The following is a 21,961-nucleotide window of genomic DNA, read 5'->3' on the forward strand; positions in this document are numbered from 1 at the left end:
GTTCTAGAGTGTGAGAACTTCAGGTTTCGGTTTACATGGTTACTCCTTGCACTATTGAAGCTGTTTTTTGGTCTTGTATGCCAGTTCATACATATAGGGTAAAATTTACTAAGATGTGAAATACAATGGGCAACCAATCACATCCTGTCTACTATCTTCTAGAGCAGGCATGTCTAACGTTGGCCCTCCAGATGTTGTGAAACTACACATCCCAGCATGCTTTGCCCCAGTTTTGCTATTAGATAATGCTAAAACTATTGCAAAGCATGCTGGGATGTGTAGTTTCACAACATCTGGAGGGCCAACGTTGGACATGCCTGTTCTAGAGGGTGGTAAATAAATAAGAGGTAGCTTCTGATTGGTTGCCCATAGCAACATGAACTGTGAAGTGTATTTCACATCTTAGTAAATTGAGACTAAAAAAGATGACATTCATGACTGGATGTACTAACTTTGCGGGGTACATCCTGCCAAACATCGAATTGATATGTACTAACATATGCGATTAGTATCACAAAGGACAGCTCCCTGCGTAAGACTTGTCCTTTGTGATGTGCTCTGGTCCCTGGAACTCTGGGTTTATGAGCCGGAAGTCTATCTGTACATGCGCAGAATGATGCGGCAGCTGTGGGGCGTACCTCGAGGCTGAATGGATCCCTCACAGCGCAATGCAGTAAGAAGCTCATAGGGTTCTATACCTGGCATTACTCTCTGCATCGTTGACCCAGTGTCTGGCATTAATACATTTGGAAATGCTGTTAACCCCGACAATTGCGTTTTCTACTGCATTTCTGCTTTAGTCCATGCCACCCTCATGGAGCATACACACTGAACATACAGTAAGCATGTACCATGGGGGTTAGTCTGATTCACTTGGAAAGGCACAATCACTCTCTAATGGACAAAAGCATATGCACTGCAGGTGGGGCAGATGTAACATGTGCAGAGAGAGTTAGATTTGGGTGGGGTATGTTCAAACTGATATCTATATTGCAGTGTACAAATAAAGTAGCCAGTATTTCCCCTGCACAGAAACAATAAAACACCCAAATCTAACTATCTCTGCACATGTTACATCTGCCCCACCTGCAGTGCACAAGGTTTTGTCCATTAGAGAGTGATTGTGCCTTTCAGAGTGAATCAGAATAACCCCCATGTACTTTGTTTATTACATGGTACTTGTATAAAAATATATAAAGTTCATCTCAGATCATAGGGGAGCAGCTGAGACAGGAAGATGTATTTGTACTTAACTTGTGTTCTCTCAGGGCAGTTTGACATTGCATTTGAAATAATAAAAATAGCAACCAACCCTAGTCTGATTTCACCCGCGCAACTTGGCTTCGTCAAAAGTAGACAATCAGTGCAGGGAATTAGAGCTGCCATTGCTGGCATAACACATTCCCGTGTCCAGAAAAAACTTACAAACATTCTTATTAATTTAGATGCAGAAAAAGCATTTGACAAAATAGCCTGGTCGCACTTGGATAGGGTACTGCACTTCCAACACTTTGGTCCAACTTTCTGCGATCTTGTACGCACCCTCTATGATACACCCACGGCACAAGTGACAGTCAACAACGTCACATCCCTACCGTTCATTTTGGAGAGAGGCACTAGGCAGGGATGCCCCCTGTCCCCTCTTCTCTTTAACCTAGCTTTAGAGCCCCTTATACGCTACATTCTACTACTCCCTGGATTCAAGGGAATCCATATTGGTAATAGGGAACTCCATATTACTGCATTTGCGGATGATATCCTACTATTCATCTCCGAACCTCATCACACTGTCCCCTTACTCATAGAGACTATAAATGAATTTTCAACTTTTGCAGGCTTCTCGGTTAATTTTGAAAAATCAGAGGCACTTGCTATACATGGCCAGGCGAGATTGGATTGGACCACCCCATTCCCTTTCCGTTGGACTAATTCCTATATCACCTACCTGGGCATCCAATTGCCCTCTAACCCTATCCATCTTTACTCTAATAATTTACAACCGATTATACACAAAATTAAAACTGAGCTCAGTCTCTGGAACACCCTACCACTCAATTTTCTAGGTAGATGTAATTTAATTAAAATGGCCAGTTTTCCTAAACTGCTGTATGTGCTCCAAATGACCCAACTCTTAGGCCAGTATTCTATGGGCGGTATTCAATGTGAATACCTGCGAGGTGCAGCGAATCCTTTTTTGGATTCGCTGCACATTCGCCACGTTCCGGAGCCAGCGGGCTCCGGTATTCAACGTGTCAGGGGCTCGCTGCCCCTGACAGGCGAATATGAGCTCCTGCGGCGATTGCCGCAGGGAGCCTGAGGATGGTGCCAGGCAGAGAGATGGAAGTCTCTCTGCCTGCCCCTGAACGTTTGTGGGGGGCAGGTGGGCTCCCCGGGTGCCAGGCAGCACAGGCTGCCCCCCGGGGGTGCCAGCAGGGGAGCGTATATTCACTACACACGATCGTAGAGATCGGGTGCAGTGAATATATGAATATGTAATGAGTGGCTCGGCTCCGGCGCCCCCTGCTGGCTGCTGTGTAAAAAAAAAAAAAAAAAAATATTTTTTTTAAAATTAAATATATATTCATGTGCTTACAGCACATGAATAAAAATAGCATGCCCCTCCTCAGAATAAAATTCCTGATTTTTTGACACCAAATGTGAAAAACAAAACACTTTATTTTAAAAGTTCACATTCCACTTCTCCATAAAAAGATAGCGATTGCTACTTGGTGAATCATGGCGAAAAAAACCTTCAAATGTATTCGCCATGTGGTCATTGAATAGGGTGATTCACCGTTTTTGTCAAAAATTCGCCAAACAGCACAAATTCGCCATAAAAACATGGCGAATCAGGCTCATTGAATACCGCCCAATGCCTCAGATTCGCCGTTTTTTCAGTGAATCTGGCAATTCGCTGGGTTAAACGGCTAATTTTCTGTTAGAAAAAACAATTCGCCATATTCAATGGAGGCAATTCGCCACAAATGAACAGCGAATGTCTGCCGATTCGCCGTAAATGATTCTCCGCAATTCGCCTGTGATTTTCAATGGGGTTTTTAGTGGAATTCGCCGAGAGTGTATTCAATGCTCAAATGGAGAACTGCTTTCTCCATTGAAATTCGCCATGATTCTCCATTTAGCATTCGGCAGCTTTTTATGGAGAACTGAACATGTTTCTTTAGAAATAAATGTTTTATTTCCTTTTTTAATGTAAAAAAATCAGTTTTAATTTAATCTGATGGGTCTTGCTTATATTCAATCATTACTAGCGCCTCTTTAATATATTTAGAAGTTTTATTACATCCCCCCTCAGTGAACTGACACAGCCAGCTGAGCAGCGAGGGGGGGGAGACATGAGCTGACAGGCAATTGCAGTCATGACTGCAGTGTAGGTACCTTGTAATTCAGGCAGGCTCTGGTGGTCTGAGGGAAGGGGAGAGAGCCCGGACATTAATCAGCACGGAGTACCGACACAGCCTGAGGGCGGGGAAGGCTCCAGCAGCAGCAGACCTCCGGCACATCTGATCAACACGGAGCCCCCGCACAGCCTGAGGGCGGAGAAGGCTCCAGCAGCAGCAGTCCTCCGGCTCTGGCAGCCCCAGCGTGGTGATAGCAGATGTCAGCGCTGGGACTGCTGGAGCATGGAGGTCTGCTACTGCTGCTGGACCCGTCCCCGTCCTCAAGCTGTGCGGGGGCTCCTGGCAGCATCAGCGTGCTCCCCCGCTGTGACTCCGCTCAATCCCCTGCAGTGGCATTGTAGCCACAGCAGCAGGGGAGAGAGCCGAGTGCAATTCGCCGCAGAGGGTAATTATCGCCGTCAGGGGCTGAGAGCCCCTAACGCGTTGAATAATGTGAACGGGCGGCTGCCAGCAAATCTCCCAGCAGGGAGAATCTGGGCGAAAGTGCAGCGAATCCTACACAGGATTCGCTGCTGCCCTCGACCCCCGGCCATTGAATACTGGCCATTCACTGCACACTGATCCCGATCATTACATAGGCACGATCGGGACCAGTGAGTGCAGCGGCTCCGACCCCAGCAGCACCCTGCAAGCCCTTCTGCCAGGGCTTGACAATTTTTTTTAAATCTAGGAGCCAGGATGAAATTGTAGGAGCCAGCCATACTAAAGCTGCCCATACATGGTGTGATGCACACCGTGCGTTTTTATTTAGATTGCATCGTTACTAGTTTAAAATGCATGTGATGTGCTACAGCACCGCCATTACAGGTCCTGCACCACTGAGAGGGGATGAGGTGACGGGGAGAAAGTGGAGAGTAACAGATGGTGAGGGGAGGGTAATGAGGGTATGGTTGGCAAAAAGAGGGTGGGGGTGAGGTGAGAGGGGAAAGGTGACGTGGGCAAAAATGGGTGAGACAACAGGATGGAGTGAGGTGAAACGTAGAGTAGAAGCCTATACGTATAAGTGAGTCCATAGGGTTGGTATAATCAGCGTCTTGTAACTTAGGTAGTACTGTCTGTATATAATGGACAGCTTGGGTATAGAAAAAAACATGGGTAGGGTTAATGTTAAATTTTTCTTTCGCTTCATCAAATGAAATTGGTGTATTAGAGTTTAGGAGGTTACGGATATTCAAAATACCGTGTGAGCGCCAAGCAGTGAAAGGTAGTGCAGCGGTTCCCCGTTGAAATTCTAAATTACCAACTAGCGGGAGAAAAAGGGAATGTTGAAATTGGAGACCAAGAGATTTTCTAGACAGCCTCCAAGCCTGGGCATTAGAGCGTAAACAAGATATTATCTGAGTGAGGGATTTTTTAAGGTGGAAGGAGTGGCATGCAAAAAGTAACTAAGAGAGAGGGGGGTACATAATTGGGATTCTAAGGCCACATCTGTATATATATATTTGTGTCTCTAATCCAGTCCATGGCAAAACGGAGAAGACAAGCCACGTTATACTGTCTAATGTCTGGTAGGTTTACACCCCCTTTAAATGTTGTTTGAGAGAGTTTTTTGGCACTAATCCTGGGTCTTTTATTATTCCAGATAAATTTAGTAATTGCAGAGTTAAGGGTGGAGAGGTCTGATTTAGAGATTAAGGGGAGTATTCAATGCAATGGCGAGCGCATGGCAGCGAATCCTGTTTTTGATTCGCAGTGCGCTCGCCATGATGACAGGGGGAGAGGTGACAGGGGGAGAGGTGATGGGGCAAAAGGGGGTTAAGAGACAGGCGGAGTTGATGGGTGGGCGCTAGGGGGAGAGCGAGAGGGTGTAAGGTGATGGTACGAGAGTGGATAAGGTTGAAAGGGTCACTTGAAATGCGACAGAGGGCTAGGTGACAGGATGAGGGGGGCGACAGGTAGTTAGGGGTAAGAGGAGATAGTGGGGAGAGGACGCAGGCGCCATCCTTACCGGCAGGCCTCCGGCTCACTGGTGGCAGGCTCTCCATCTCCCCAGTGTTGGCCATTGCTGCTTCAATCTCTCCTGCGCTGCCCACTGCGCCTGATCCACAGCATAGGCCACCGCTTCTCCTTGCTAGTGCCTTGGGTTGGATTTCACTTTGTCCCGGTGCTCCAGGGGAAAGAGGACTGAGGACAGAACTTTTAAAAGTCCTGCCAGTCCTCAAACCTCAAACTGAGTAAGGAGAGAGAGAGAGAGGGGGGGGGGGGGGTGTTTTTGGGCACCGCTGTCTTCCAGCAGGAGTGGGGGAGGGGGCAGTGTTCCCTCTAAGCTGTGCGCACGTGCGCGCGCACACACCTTGACGAGCGTGCGCACAGACATTACAACTGAGCGCACAAAGCAGCAGTGGTCCCTTTTTGCAGTTGTGGACTCAATTAATGTGTGTTTCACCCATTAACTACATTGTGTACTGTATTTTGAATGTTTAAATGTTTAATATAATTTTGAAGTAAAGTTAACTGAACGTAATTTTCCAGTTATATATAAGTGAGGCACAAAAATGTAAATTTCATTCCAAAGTTGCACAGCCAAAATCTTTAGCCGCACACACCCTTCGTAAAATTAGAGGGAACATTGGGAGGGGGGGGGGATCAGGCACTGCTGTCTGCACTGCTTCAGGAGACTGAAGGGGGATCAAACCCCCCCCTGACTTCTAGCAAGAGAGGAAGAGGGGGGTCATGTGCCTGTGCTGCTGCTGACTTCCAGCGTGAGGGAGGGGAGGGAGGTCAGGCACCGCTGCACGCGCTGGCTCTCCGGTTACCCCAGGAGGGGGAGAGAGGGGTCGGGCATCGGTGCCTGTGCTGCCGCGGGTCACATAGGTCGTGGAGAGGGGGGTCAGGCGCCGGTGCCTGCGCTGCTGGTTGTCTGTTCGGAGGGGGGATTGGGCACCGCTGTACGCGCTGCTGCTGCAGTGCTGACTTCCACCAGGAGGGGAAGATCAGGCACCGGTGCCTGTGCTGCTGTCTGTCCGGAGGGGGAGAGAGGGGCCGAGCAGTGGTCGCATAGGAGGGGTCAGGCGCCGGTGCCTGCACTGCTGGTTGTCTGTTCGGAGGGGGGGTGCCTGTGCTGCCGCGGGTCACGTCCAGCAGGAAGGGGAGACAGACGGGGGGTCTGGACACGCTGACCTGGCTGCCCACGACCAGATTCTGCTTCCTCCCTACCTGTACAAATATCTGGTCGCCAGGAAGCAGAATCTGGTCACCATGGCGACCTGGCCCCCGGTATTTGTCAAACCCTGCCTTCTGCTGGGGGTGAGGTGAGGGGAGGGAGGTGAGGGGACGGGAGGGGGGAGAGATATGCGGGGGACAAGCTGACAGGGACGGCTCCAGCAGTAGCAGACCTCTGGCTCCGGCAGCCACAGCACGGTGATGTCAGCGCTGGGACTGCTTGAGCCGGAGGCTCTGCTGCTGCTGGACCTGTCCCCAGGCTGTGCGGAGGCTCCCGCCTGCATCAGCGTGCTCCCCCGCCGCGACACCAGTCCCTCCCATCCCCCTGCAGACTCCAGACAGGCATGGAGCATCTCCACAGGGGGATTCGTCACTCTTGCCACTATTCGCCGTCAGGGGCAGCGAGCCCCTGACGCATTGAATAGTCAGGGCTGGCGGCGAATTGAAGGGGAGAGAAAAATCATGGCGAGCGCACTGCGAATCAAAAACAGGATTCGCTGCCATTGCATTGAATACTCCCTTTAATCTCTAAATCAGACCTCTCCACCCTTAACTCTGCAATTACTAAATTTATCTGGAATAATAAAAGACCCAGGATTAGTGCCAAAAAACTCTCTCAAACAACATTTAAAGGGGGTGTAATCCTACCAGACATTAGACAGTATAACGTGGCTTGTCTTCTCCGTTTTGCCATGGACTGGATTAGAGACACAAATATATATATACAGATGTGGCCTTAGAATCCCAATTATGTACCCCCCTCTCTCTTAGTTACTTTTTGCATGCCACTCCTTCCACCTTAAAAAATCCCTCACTCAGATAATATCTTGTTTACGCTCTAATGCCCAGGCTTGGAGGCTGTCTAGAAAATCTCTTGGTCTCCAATTTCAACATTCCCTTTTTCTCCCGCTAGTTGGTAATTTAGAATTTCAACGGGGAACCGCTGCACTACCTTTCACTGCTTGGCGCTCACACGGTATTTTGAATATCCGTAACCTCCTAAACTCTAATACACCAATTTCATTTGATGAAGCGAAAGAAAAATTTAACATTAACCCTACCCATGTTTTTTTCTATACCCAAGCTGTCCATTATATACAGACAGTACTACCTAAGTTACAAGACGCTGATTATACCAACCCTATGGACTCACTTATACGTATAGGCTTCTACTCTACGTCTTTAATTTATTCACGAATCCGAGTCGAGATAGACCCCGAGACTGAATTACCACAAATCGACAGATGGGCTTCCCAGATCGCTTCCATTTCATCTGAACAGATAGTTAAAACCTTTGGTGCATCTTTGAAGCTTATTCCGGCAAGTTCTTATCAGGAAATGACATATAAGATGTTTCACCGGGCATACCTATCCCCCAAAAGGAGACATTTAATGGGTATTTCTGACACTGCAGGTTGCACCAAATGTCTTGCCACAGAGGCCGACATAATGCATTGCTTTTGGGAATGCCCTCCTATTCGACAATTCTGGTCCGACCTACACATATATGGCACCACAGTCCTAGGTATCCCATTTAGCTGCACGGCTCCTTGGGCAATCTTTGGCTATCTAGCAGATCAATCGGGCATACCCAAAAATGATAAAAAATTAATAATGATCCTGTCAGCCGTAGGCCGTAAAGCAATCCTGCAACAATGGATCCATGATGTGGGACCCACTCTTTCTCCATGGCTACCTCCCATTTAATCTTTTTGTTTACAATGGATTGGCTCGAGACCTCCCAGTACAAAGAAACCTTAACACCTACTCTGTTTCGATGCTGGAATAAATTTATCCAGACCTTACCCCCAGCAACTAAACTTGCTCTAAAGCAATGTTTTCAATCTAAAACCTGGTACTCCTATCAACTCCTTGGCAATACAGACCCTATTCCCATATAAGACTATTTCAATTACCTTACTCTACGACTTCGATACCCCCCCTTCCTCTTTCCTTCTTTTTCTCTCCTCACTCTTTCCCTCTTCCTCTTCTTACTCGAGCCTCTTCTATGGATGGATTGCCCCATGGATGGATCGGCGGCCTTGGGAACCGGGTAGGCGGCAATGGTTTGTTTTATTGAAGTTGTCTATATTGTTTTGTCCTCCGTTTTGGACAAAAGCCAGTTTGACTACACACACACATCTTTCTAGGTGAAACACAGAATATGACAAATTATTGTTATAAGGTTATACAATATATATACGCATAAACTAAATCTGTTGTGAACCGCACTGCCTTCTTCTTACAAGATAGATCATCACTCTAGGTGTGTGTGGATTGCCCTCATGATTTGAGCTTTTATATTAAGTTAGGAAAAAGTTACTTGAAGCTTCTCATTGCTTTAGACCGTCACAAGACATACATGTACAATTTATTGTTTGACCACTCTTGTGCATTATATGTGTACACATTTTCATTGTATATTGTCTAATTATTTAAGCTTCAATAAAATATATATTGAAAAAAATAAAAAAAATAGCAACCAATAGAGGACAATACATTTGTGGGCGAACTCCTACACAAACTGGAGTCCAAATTAAATGGACCCAAAAAAAACCTCACACAAAATGCTGACCATTCTTTCTTGCAGAAATCTACTGTAACAGCTATCTTCTACAGCTGAAGCCCACCCATATATCTCTGGAGTTACAGTAGTAATTGTTATACATACAGTACAGTATAGTGCATCGGGGAACTGCTATTGGTGGGAATTCAACCCCACTTAGTAGCTACAATATGTTATGCATCAACCTTATCACTGACCCACAATGGCCATCGGTGCATACATGTTGTCTGGGACTTGCTGTTCAGGCAGATCCTGTAGTAGCATTATAGCAGACAGGGACAGAGAAGGATCATATCTCCTGTCAGGGCTTGCTAAACTACTGTACATAGGGTGCATGTACTGCCATCTTTATCCACTGCAACCATATTGTATTCAGTACTGTAGTTTTCATCAGTGGAGCAATTGCCACCCAGTGGTTAAGTAGTGTATTGCATGTCATGGATTATTTGGTATCCTAACATGCCAACACACATACAGTATTCACATGCTGTGACTAGAACGCCTTAATGGAGCGACCGTAGTAAAGATGTATGAGGACACATTTTTGCAGTTCACAGCATTCTACAAGTGTTTGGAGGGAATTATATACAGATCAGAATATTAATATTATTTGGCTGCAGGTTGGGTGGGGGATTAAAATTCTGTGCAAGATAATGTGTTGGGGGGCGTAAGTATTGTGAATTCACATGGCATTCATTTGAGTTTTTGGGGAAATATACCTTTTTATTACATATGAACTCTAATCAAATATGGCAGGTTATTATCTAGGAAGACAGCCTAGGAAGTCCCACAGTTGCTCTGCTTTCCAGGTGCTAAAATGGACCTATCTCTAAGTGATACTGGCTAGTGCTGGGTATCGCAGTGAAGTACAGTAAGGATGGTATGTCAGGCCATCTCATCACAAACAGCTACAGTAGCAGTTTATTTACAGTTCGGACAAGGTTATTGGGAAAATAACATTGAACCCATTGTTCTTCTCCCTCCAACACAACCTTGGTTTAGCTTGTATCAGTGTACGTCAGTTCAGCCGCTCCTTTCACTCACAGCACAAATAATGATGGGACAGCAATACATTACCAGGGTATCCTGGGACCAGTAGTGCCACAGTAGCTTACTAGGACTCTCCTTTTTGGTATGTTCTCCCCCTATTCTCTGGGGGCTCTCTGCAGTCTATCTAACCAGGATCTCTCAAACACTCATCCCTGGCGGCCTCACATCATGCGGTTTCCAACCACTGACCCAGATTGTCCTCTGCCGAGACTCACACCTCTTGTCCTGCTGCTAGGGTACCCCTAAAGGTCGGGATCCCCCTTGTTCCTTCCACTGATCTCTTCATACTGCTGCACTCACACACTGCTCCATAATGCCAGGGACTTTGGAACCTAATTTCACCTATTTGGCCATGGCCCCAGCACTGGCTCTCTCTGGGACACTAGGCTGTGCCCTCCATCTCAGGTCAGATCACACTCCCTGATAAGGCTGCATGGCTTTTGTAAAACATTTCACTGTCTGTACCCCTGCAGTGTCTACAGCTCTGCTAAAGCTGGTCAGTAAAGTCTGGAATGCCACATCTATACAAAACTGGGCCACAACATTCCAGGATGTAACCAAGCAGCTGCAGGTGACTAGTCAAAGCTGCAAGAATCAGGAGGAGAGAGCGGCATACACTGAGTCTGATGGAACAGTCATGATTTTAGAACTAGTTCAACAATCTTCATATGATATGTGCCTGTGCAGTGGACAAATATGCCTGGGGTTTTGATCATGCAAACACCAGCATAGAGAAATAGATTTTTCTTTTATGACTAATATATATTTATTTATTTGTAATGCTTATTTATATGCAGAGTGTCAAAAAGGAACATAAACTGAGGAACTATATGTAATGATAATATAGCACAATCTTGTTCATGAAATATTCAGCAGAAATTTGCCATAGACGAGAGCCTTTGGAATTGTTGGATATTTACCGTACTGTGGTATAATACCAGCTGCCAGAAATAGATTCAATACAGTCGGAATGATTAATTGCTGTTGAATCTGCTGATACAGAACGTTATAAATTTGGAGCAATTGCTTTGGGTGGCACAGTCCAGGCAGTGGCTGTTTAATTAGACTTTTCTGTGGCCAGCTTCCGATTTAAAAACATTAATGAGAAATAGTGTAACAGGAAATAGAGGGTTATTCTGGTTCACTCCTTCTGGCAAATTCCTTCTTAGATGGACAAAACCATGTGCACTGCAGGGGGGCAGATGTAAAATGTGCAGAGAGAATTAGATTTGGGTGAGTTATTTTGTTTCTGTGCAGGGAAAACACTGACTGCTTTATTTTAACACTGCAATATAGATCTCACTTTGAGGTAAAACCCCACCCAAATCTAATTCTCTCTGCACAAGTTACATCTGCCCCACCTACAGTGCACATGGATTTGTCCATCTAAGAAGGAATTTGCCAGAAGGAGTAAACCAGAATAACCCCCATAGTGTGCCCTAAACAAGCCTGATTCAGGATTTATGAACCGCACATATTTAGTTGTTGCCCAAACGATTTACAAAAATTAGGCTAACTCTATTATACTACCTGCAGGGCCAGTGTAAGGTTTCTCAGCACCCCAAGCAAAACCACAATCTACTGTCGTCCCCCCCCATCCCTTATACGGCCACCACTACCCGCTTTCCAATCCTACTTGCCTAACATTCCGGAATGGCAGGGACGTTCCCAAAAAATCGTGTGGTCCTCCAAGCCCCACCCCAGTAAGGTGGGTAAGTCCCCTGCTTTCCCTGGAGGCCTCTCTATGCCACCCATAGCAGAGTACAAGGAGAAGGGGGCAGCAAAGTAGGCCAGTATGCCTCAAGGGAAAGTATGGAGGTGGTTCTGTATTTGGAGATGTCCGCACAGACCACTGTATTCACTTATTGGATTATTAGTCCATTCCTATTAATATATTAATCTAGTGATTTTGATTGAATGTCATAATTTCTCGTGGAGGTGCTCCCAGGAATAATAGGTACTAGTGTGACACCCCCAAGGCCAGTGGTGGCCCGGGTTTACCTGAACTGGGTGAAGTTCACACTGTGAGGTTACTTCAGTTCTTCTTTTCCAATTCGGTCAGGAGTCTTTCTGCTCCCAATGAATGGACAAGTTGGTACAATTATAACGGTTTATTTTGTGACTCTTGGGTGAGGGTATAAATGATCACCTTCAGTAATAACGGCAATTATGGTATCAAGCAAACAAAGCACTGCACACTTCTGTACACATCTTTAGTGGAAGAGTACAATATATCCAATCCGATGAACAATTCAATTCTTGTAACACAATCTGTTTACCTGCAATATGTGCAAACTTCTCTTCACAATACACTTACTATTATGTGCAATAGCTGCATACATTAACTATACTCTGCTATATCATCCTACTACTGGGTACCCAGATACAACTCAATAGTCACTATTCCTTGTAATTATCCTGCAGATCAAATGATGTGTAACAGTCTCTTCAGGTTGGCTCAGTCAGCAGTGAAGCACAGTCTTTATTTGGGGGTCAGTGGCTGAGAGTCTTGCAATAGGTTTGCTAACTGAAAACAGTCCAAGGCCAACTCATTTAGGTGTTCTCAAATCCTTAGACAAGGCTTGGTTAATGCTGAATCCCACATTCAAAGCGGCTTCCAGCATGAAGGGGTTAAATGAAGTCTCTGCATTCACAGTCTACTGAGAGATCCTTTTATAAAGGTTACCGTCTTTTTAGGGCAGTCCTGTTATACTCTGCTGGGGGGTCTGACAGGGACCCACTTCTATAGCCAGGAGCTATCTTTTGCCTGAGTTCTCTGTGGATTCTTTCCTCTGTTAATACTGGAGTTGGGGTGAGTGGTGCAAACTTGGATCTAGTGGGGAGCACACTGTTACACAGGGGTGTTATAGTCAGACTCACGCTTTATTGGATGTTGCTGGTACAGGCTGTTACAGTGTCCTCCACTCTGCATGCTGTCCTGCTCTGCAGGGTCTCCTCTGAGCACATGGGGCTCTGTGTGTCTTTGCTCCTTGCTGCTGCTGCTGCTGTTAGCAGTTATTTCCACTGTGTCCCACTCAGTAGCACTTTTATTGCTAGCAGGGACGGCTGGCAGATTAGCTGGGGAGATTAAGAACTCTCTCTGTGTCACTCTCTTCACACCTCAGTTCCATTCAGCTCAGACACCATGCTGCTGCCCTCTCTCTCTCTCTCTTCCACATGCTTCTTCCTGCTTCACCTCTTGACCCCACACTCTGTTAGCCAATACAGCTACCTTTTCTTCAAAGCTGTCAATCATCCTGCTGGGTTGATCCCGCCCCTGCTGGTAGCATTAAAGGGGCCTGCACTCAATTTACCCTCAGTGCTCCATACCTTAGGCAGATACTCAAAATGTCAGTTTATAGTGATTAGCAACCCACTGGGGTGCTACATTCGCCCACGCTTTTTCATGTGCGTGTCCTCACGCATCGACAGCTAATGGCAACGGGAACCATCAATCCCCATAACTGGCGGGCAAGATATTCCTTGTGCTTCTTGCTGGTAGAAATTCCTTTTGGATCTTTTTTCTTTCTTTCTTGATGCCTGCTGTAACCACAAGGTGACCTCCTCCTTGCTTATCGTGTGGTACTCAACGTCGGGCCCATGCAATTCTGGGAAGAGCCATGTCACCTTCTCCTTAGCTGCACTAGGGGTTTGTTCCGGGGCCTTACACTCAGACTTTGATACATCTGACTCTTTGCTATTGGTTTCCAAGGCTCTAGATCTCTCTGCCACAACTAGTTGCCCCACAGCTTCAATGGCTCTTTCTCGGTGAGTTGCACTGGAATCTGTTGGTCTGGGGTTGGCTGTGCTGGAACCAGTGTGCTCTATCCTTTCTCCCACATTCAGCAGGGGACACTGCCTTATACCATGGGGATTGGGATGTGGTCTGGAGGAGCCGGCACTTTAAGAAAATTTGTCCTGCTGGCTACTTCCCCTCCCATTCCCCCTCAGACTCCAGTCTTTGGAAAAAAGTGTCCGGAGGAGGTTCTGGCACGTCTCTCTGACGAGACTGAAGATTTTTTCTTATATATTTTTTTTTTTTTTTTTTGTAGCTTGTCTACTAAGCGCTGGGGTGAGTCAGGTCGGCGCTGCATGCAGGGCACCTCCTGGACTCAGCCACCAGGGAATCCCTGGGGGTCCGCCGCAGCTGCTTGCAGCGTGCGTTACGGTCCCAGAGGCATTCACACGCCCCCAGTTGCTTGTATTTTATAAGCGTGTGTCCGGCGAGGCCGGGAGGTCAGGTACTAAATTCCCTGTACGCCGTGACAGCGCGGCAGCAGGGAAAGGACTCGTTCTTACCTAAAGAACGCGGCGTCAGGCATCTTCTCCGGGTCCACCAGTAACCTGTCCGAGTATAGTAACAGACAGGAGGGGACCCGGAAGCGGAAGCGGCGTCATAGAAACCGGAAGGGCAGCTATCTGAAGTGAGTCTGTCATCCGGATAGCGTCTGCATAAGATGCAGACACCAAAAGCCCACAGTGCCTGACCTACAGCAACGGCAGCTCCCAGTGGCAGGGTACCTGCGTTAGCTGTTTAAAACCTTCTCCCATCACCAAAAAGGTATTGTGGTCTGGGGAGAAGCTTGGTGGGCAGATTAGGGGTTTGCTGGCTCTGTTTCCCCCTATTCTTTCATACTGTCTCTATAGATCACTGTGGTGCATTGTATGTAAAATGGCAGAGAGGAGTGCTTCTAAAGCTTCTCTCAAGCTGTACACATGTAAGAAATGCAAGATTCAATTTAAACAGCATTTAAAGGGTGTGTCTACATGTGAAGCTTGTTATGGTGCAGCTCAGTCCTCTGCAGCTGAGCACCAGCAAGCTCCTGATTTAGCAGCAGTTCTAGCAAATTTAACAGCAGAACTGGCAGCTTCTCGTAAAGAGAGAGAGGGTCTGCAGACCCAGATACAGGCATTGTCTGCAACTGAACCAGCCTGGGCTACCTCTTTATTGAGATCGGTCGATAATTTGTCCAGATCTCTTCCCTCTGATTCACAGGCTCATCATAGTGCTCCTAGAATTAGGAAAGCTGAGGTACTGTTTCAGGAAGAAGAAGATGATACTTCAGCGGAAGAAGGGGAACTGTTTAGAGAGGAGTACTTTGAGCCTCCAATAGAGGATTCTGTCGAGGCTGATCCTCAGGGCATGGATGCTTTAATCAGGACAGTGAAAGAAACATTGGAAGTTTCTGATCCTGAAGCTCCGGTTCCAGTGTCTATTTTTGGGAAAACTCCTAGACGTCAGGTTTGTTTTCCTGAGAGTCCTGAGCTGGATAAAATCTTATTAGATGCCTGGCAGTCTCCAGACAAGAAATTCCAGGTATCAAGGAGATTTAAAGTTTTGTACCCCTTTTCCCAGGATTCTAGAAACAGATGGGAGTGTCCGCCTCCGGCAGATACATCAGTGTCCAGATTATCTAAGCGCACAACCCTTCCTATCCCAGGGGCTGTGGCTCTGAAGGAAGCTCCAGATCGTAGATTGGAAGCTACCCTTAAATCAGTCTACTCAGCCTCTGGTTTTCTCCTCAGACCAGCCTTGGCAGGTGCTTGGGTGAGTAAGGCTGTTGAAAAGTGGGCAGGCCAGTTGATCACTGGTTTAAAGGAAAACAGGCCTAGATCAGAATTATTGCCCCTGGCGGAATACGTCCAGGAGGCAGCCGGATATCTTGGAGAGGCTGCCACAGATACAGCTGCATTAGGTGCTAGGATTTCGGCATCAGCAGTTCTAGCAAGAAGTTCCCTGTGGCTCCGTTCTTGGCAGGCGGAGGCAGAGATTAAAAAGGCAGTGGAGGCGCTGCCTTTTAATGGGGAAATTTTATTTGGTCCAGAATTGGATAAACTAATTTCCCAGGCTACAGGAGGGAAGTCGGCCTTTCTTCCATCCCTAGCACCAGCCTCTAAAAGGCCTTACGGGGGTCCTTCCTTTCGGGCCTTTCGAGGTGGTGCAGGAAGTAGAGGTAGAGGCAGAGGTTTTTCAGCATTCAGAGGTAAGCGTGGCAGAGGCGCATCCACAGCGCTACCAACAGGGTCTTCAGCTCGTCGTCAGGAGCAGAAGCCCCCTGAGAAGCCTCCTGCATGACGGATTACCAGACCACCTGGGGGATTCTCAGGTGGGGGCAAGACTGCTGTCATTTACAGAAGCATGGCAGCAGGTTTGCATGGACGCTTGGATTCTGCAAATAATTGCGAGAGGGTATCAGCTGGAATTCACAGCTTTTCCCCCAAAAAAGTTTTTTACGACGGGTCTCCCGTCAGAGGAACAAAAAAGAGTGGCTCTCGATTTAGCTGTAAGGAAACTTCTACAATCGGGTGTAATTGTGGCAGTTCCAGCGGATCAAAGAGGGCAAGGATTTTATTCCAATCTCTTTCTGGTGCCGAAACCAAATGGAACGTTTCGGCCGATTCTCAATCTAAAGAGCCTGAATCAATTTATTCTTTACCGTCGATTCAAGATGGAGTCAGTACGGTCAGTTGTAGCAGGCCTAGAGCCCAACGAATTTTTGATGTCCCTGGATATAAGGGACGCCTATCTTCACATTCCTATATGGGAGTTTCATCAACAGTTTCTCAGGTTTGCCATTCAGGAAGCACATTTCCAATTTCGAGCGCTTCCCTTCGGCCTGTCTTCCGCTCCTCGGATTTTTACCAAGATAATGGCTTGTATGGTGGCAGCACTTCGTCTTCAAGGGATTTCCATCATTCCTTATTTAGACGATCTCCTTCTCAAAGCTCCATCGAAAGAGAAGTTAATTTCGGATGCAGTACTCACGTACCAATTTTTAATCCAACATGGGTGGATAATAAACTTTCCGAAATCACACCTGCAGCCAACTCAGAGACTTGTCTTCTTAGGACTTCTATTCGACACAGTCCATCAGAGGATATACCTTCCGGAGGACAAGATTGTATCTCTTCGGACAATGGTGAAGCGAGTGCTGGAAACAAAATATCTGACAGTGCATCTTGCAACCAGATTATTGGGAAAAATGGTATCATCATTCGAAACCCTTCAATACGGAAGGTTCCGATCCCGAGAATTTCAGCTGGACATTCTGTCCCAATGGTCGGGGTCGCACCTTCAGATGCAAAAACAAATAAAGTTGAGGCCCAGCACAAGACTGTCACTTCTGTGGTGGCTCAACAGGGACCACCTGTCAGAGGGTCGCCAGTTCGGTCTGATGGATTGGACCTTGGTAACCACCGATGCCAGCATTCAGGGCTGGGGGGCAGTGACCCTGGGTTATTCTTTTCAGGGTCGTTGGTCCGTTCAGGAAGCCCAGCTTCATATCAACATATTAGAACTGAGAGCAATCCGGATGGTATTGGTTCAAGCATCGAGTCTTCTACAAGGAAGACCGATTCAAATCCAATCAGACAATGCCACTGCAGTGGCCTATATCAATCGTCAGGGGGGCACGAAGAGCCGTGCTGCAATGAAGGAAGTTCGGCCGATATTCCTTTGGGCAGAAGGTCATGTTCCGAACCTGACAGCAGTGTACCTACCTGGTGTAGACAATTGGGAGGCGGATTATTTAAGTCGTCAAGATCTTCACCCAGGCGAATGGGAATTAAATCCGGAAGTGTTCCGCCAGTTGACAGCCAGGTGGGGGATGCCTCAGGTAGACCTTATGGCATCCAGGAGGAACAACAAGGTACCTCTGTATTTTGCTCGGTCCAGAGATCCGGCGGCACTGGCAACGGACGTGTTCTCCGTTCAGTGGGGGTTCAATCTGGCTTATGCTTTTCCACCATTTCCTCTTCTGCCACGGCTACTGAAGAAAATCAAGAAAGAATCAGCCATGGTCATCCTGATCGCGCCGGATTGGCCGAGGAGGTCATGGTACACAGACCTCAGTCGTCTGGTAGTAGACGACCCTTGGGTGCTGCCGTTAAGAGAAGATCTGCTAATGCAAGGTCCGTGCATTTACCCAGGCTTACGTCAGCTTCATTTAACGGCCTGGCTGTTGAGGCCGAATTATTAAAAAGACGTGGCATTCCATCTACAGTAATTCCTACGATGGTAAGGGCAAGGAAGAATGTAACATCAGCCCACTATCACAGGATCTGGAAGGCCTACATAACATGGTGCGAAAACCACCAGTTTCCAAGGGCAGTATTTTCCTTGGCAAGATTTCTTCAATTTTTACAGGCAGGTTTTGATTCTGGGTTGAGTCTGAGCTCTTTAAAAGTCCAAGTTTTGGCATTGTCGGTCTTCTTTCATAGAAGGTTGGCTCATATTCCAGAGGTCAGGACATTCTTGAATGGAGTTTTGAGGTTAAGACCACCGTTTGCAGCACCGACAGAACCATGGGACCTTGGTTTAGTTCTGAGATTTTTACGGTCGGAAAGGTTTGAGCCTTTAGAGTCAGTGGACTTACGATACTTAACCTGGAAGACCCTTATGCTGTTGGCATTGGCGTCAGCTAGAAGAGTCTCAGATCTAGGTGCACTGTCTTGTCGTGCACCTTTTCTAGTTTTTCATGAAGATCGAGCAGAACTTAGGACTCGCCAAGATTTTTTGCCGAAAGTGGTGACGGCTTTCCACATTAATGAGCCAATTGTAGTACCATCCCTTTCAGGAGAGTCAGTATCATTAGATGTCGTTCGGGCATTAAGATGTTATGTTAATCGTACAGAGTCTATCAGGAAGATGGATTCTCTGTTCATTCTGTATGATGCAGCAAAAAGAGGATCTCCAGCATCTAAGGCGACATTAGCTCGCTGGATTTGTCTTACCATTAAGGAAGCTTATTTTTCTTTTTCTCAGCCTGTTCCAACAAGATTAACAGCCCATTCCACGAGATCAGTGGGAACTTCGTGGGCTTCAGCTAGAGGAGTGTCCTTATCCCAAGTATGCCGAGCGGCTACTTGGTCAGGGTCAAATACGTTTGTCAGATTTTACAAATTTGACACCTTTGCACGGTCAGTGGCCAATTTTGGCAGGGCCGTGTTACAAGGAGAATAGCGCTGACCCACCCGTGGGGGTAGCTTTGGTATATCCCCATGGTATAAGGCAGTGTCCCCTGCTGGATGTGGGAGAAAATAGGAATTTGGTACTCACCGATAATTCCGTTTCTCCTAATCCGCAGGGGACACTGCGCGCCCTCCCAGCGCGTCTATTCTATTCTATTATAGTTCTTTTGTTAAATTTTGTGTTGGCCAGTGAGTATGAATAAATGTGTTCACTGGTGACGGTTTTTTGTTGGTTAAGATTTAACTGTTGGTGTTCTTCTCTGAGGTTCCAGGGCTCCTCTCGGACACAGTTTTTTCCTTAAGACTGGAGTCTGAGGGGGAATGGGAGGGGAAGTAGCCAGCAGGACAAATTTTCTTAAAGTGCCGGCTCCTCCAGACCACATCCCAATCCCCATGGTATAAGGCAGTGTCCCCTGCGGATTAGGAGAAACGGAATTATCGGTGAGTACCAAATTCCTATTTTTTCTGCCCTCCTGTTCTCTTGGTTCTGGGGGAAATTGCCATCTGACTACATCCGGCAGCTTCGGTTGCATCTTGTTACCTCCCCGGGGTCTTTCCTCAACCAGCAGAACTTCACTTGGTTCCTCACTACTTTTACTGTAATGGTAATCTTGCTGGCAGTAGCGTGAATGCTCTCTGAAAGGTGGACAGCGCCAATGCTGGCTGCCCTCTGCAGCATGCCTGTTGCCTTGCACCTGAGCCCCATTTAGACTGATCACGTGTACAGCCTTGATACCTTTCTTTCCATTTGCCAACTCAAATTCCACCATTTCGCCACTCCTCAGGCTCCGAAACCAGTTTCGGTTGGTTTTCTGAATGGCAGTAAAATGTACATACACGCTTTGTCTGGTGTCTGTTCTCTTGATGAACCCGTACCCACGTGGTACACTGAACCACACGACACGACCAGAGATCCTTCTTGGGTTGGTTCGCTCACCAGCCACAGCATTATGTACCCCAGACACTCTCATTTGGTTCTGGAATACTGCAGGTGGGCCTGCATTTCTGGGTCGTCCTTCCCAGGGTGGTCCTCCTCGTGATGGTCTTCCTGAGGACTGTTGACAATGCCTCTCAATATGACCACTTTGTCTACATTGCCAACATATTGGCCTCCCTCGAGCATGAAACTGATTAGTCCCCCATCTTCCCGTCTCCTGGGTAACGTCCCATCTGGATTGGTGCTTCACTCTGCGTTCTGAACGCCATTCCCCGTTTCTGTATACAGTCTGTTCTATTCTCTGGTTGGCTAGGGTCTCTCTCATCTCTGCAGTCATTTTGAGGAGTCCATCCAATGTTACAGACAATTCCCTAAAGGCTTTGTCATCTGCAGTTGGGTTGCCTTTATGCACTTCCATGTCCGATCCTGTTCGGTATGACGCCATATGTGACACCCCCAAGGCCAGTGGTGGCCCGGGTTTACCTGAACTGGGTGAAGTTCACACTGTGAGGTTACTTCAGTTCTTCTTTTCCAATTCGGTCAGGAGTCTTTCTGCTCCCAATGAATGGACAAGTTGGTACAATTATAACGGTTTTTTTTGTGACTCTTGGGTGAGGGTATAAATGATCACCTTCAGTAATAACGGCAATTATGGTATCAAGCAAACAAAGCACTGCACACTTCTGTACACATCTTTAGTGGAAGAGTACAATATATCCAATCCGATGAACAATTCAATTCTTGTAACACAATCTGTTTACCTGCAATATGTGCAAACTTCTCTTCACAATACACTTACTATTATGTGCAATAGCTGCATACATTAACTATACTCTGCTATATCATCCTACTACTGGGTACCCAGATACAACTCAATAGTCACTATTCCTTGTAATTATCCTGCAGATCAAAGGATGTGTAACAGTCTCTTCAGGTTGGCTCAGTCAGCAGTGAAGCACAGTCTTTATTTGGGGGTCAGTGGCTGAGAGTCTTGCAATAGGTTTGCTAACTGAAAACAGTCCAAGGCCAACTCATTTAGGTGTTCTCAAATCCTTAGACAAGGCTTGGTTAATGCTGAATCCCACATTCAAAGCGGCTTCCAGCATGAAGGGGTTAAATGAAGTCTCTGCATTCACAGTCTACTGAGAGATCCTTTTATAAAGGTTACAGTCTTTTTAGGGCAGTCCTGTTATACTCTGCTGGGGGGTCTGACAGTGACCCACTTCTATAGCCAGGAGCTATCTTTTGCCTGAGTTCTCTGTGGATTCTTTCCTCTGTTAATACTGGAGTTGGGGTGAGTGGTGCAAACTTGGATCTAGTGGGGAGCACACTGTTACACAGGGGTGTTATAGTCAGACTCACGCTTTATTGGATGTTGCTGGTACAGGCTGTTACAGTGTCCTCCACTCTGCATGCTGTCCTGCTCTGCAGGGTCTCCTCTGAGCACATGGGGCTCTGTGTGTCTTTGCACCTTGCTGCTGCTGCTGCTGTTAGCAGTTATTTCCACTGTGTCCCACTCAGTAGCACTTTTATTGCTAGCAGGGACGGCTGGCAGATTAGCTGGGGAGATTAAGAACTCTCTCTGTGTCACTCTCTTCACACCTCAGTTCCATTCAGCTCAGACACCATGCTGCTGCCCTCTCTCTCTCTTCCACATGCTTCTTCCTGCTTCACCTCTTGACCCCACACTCTGTTAGCCAATACAGCTACCTTTTCTTCAAAGCTGTCAATCATCCTGCTGGGTTGATCCCGCCCCTGCTGGTAGCATTAAAGGGGCCTGCACTCAATTTACCCTCAGTGCTCCATACCTTAGGCAGATACTCAAAATGTCAGTTTATAGTGATTAGCAACCCACTG

The sequence above is a fragment of the Crinia signifera genome, chromosome 7 (genome assembly GCF_055691185.1).
Source record: "Crinia signifera chromosome 7, ASM5569118v1, whole genome shotgun sequence".
In the NCBI taxonomy this organism is placed as follows: Eukaryota; Metazoa; Chordata; class Amphibia; order Anura; family Myobatrachidae; genus Crinia; species Crinia signifera.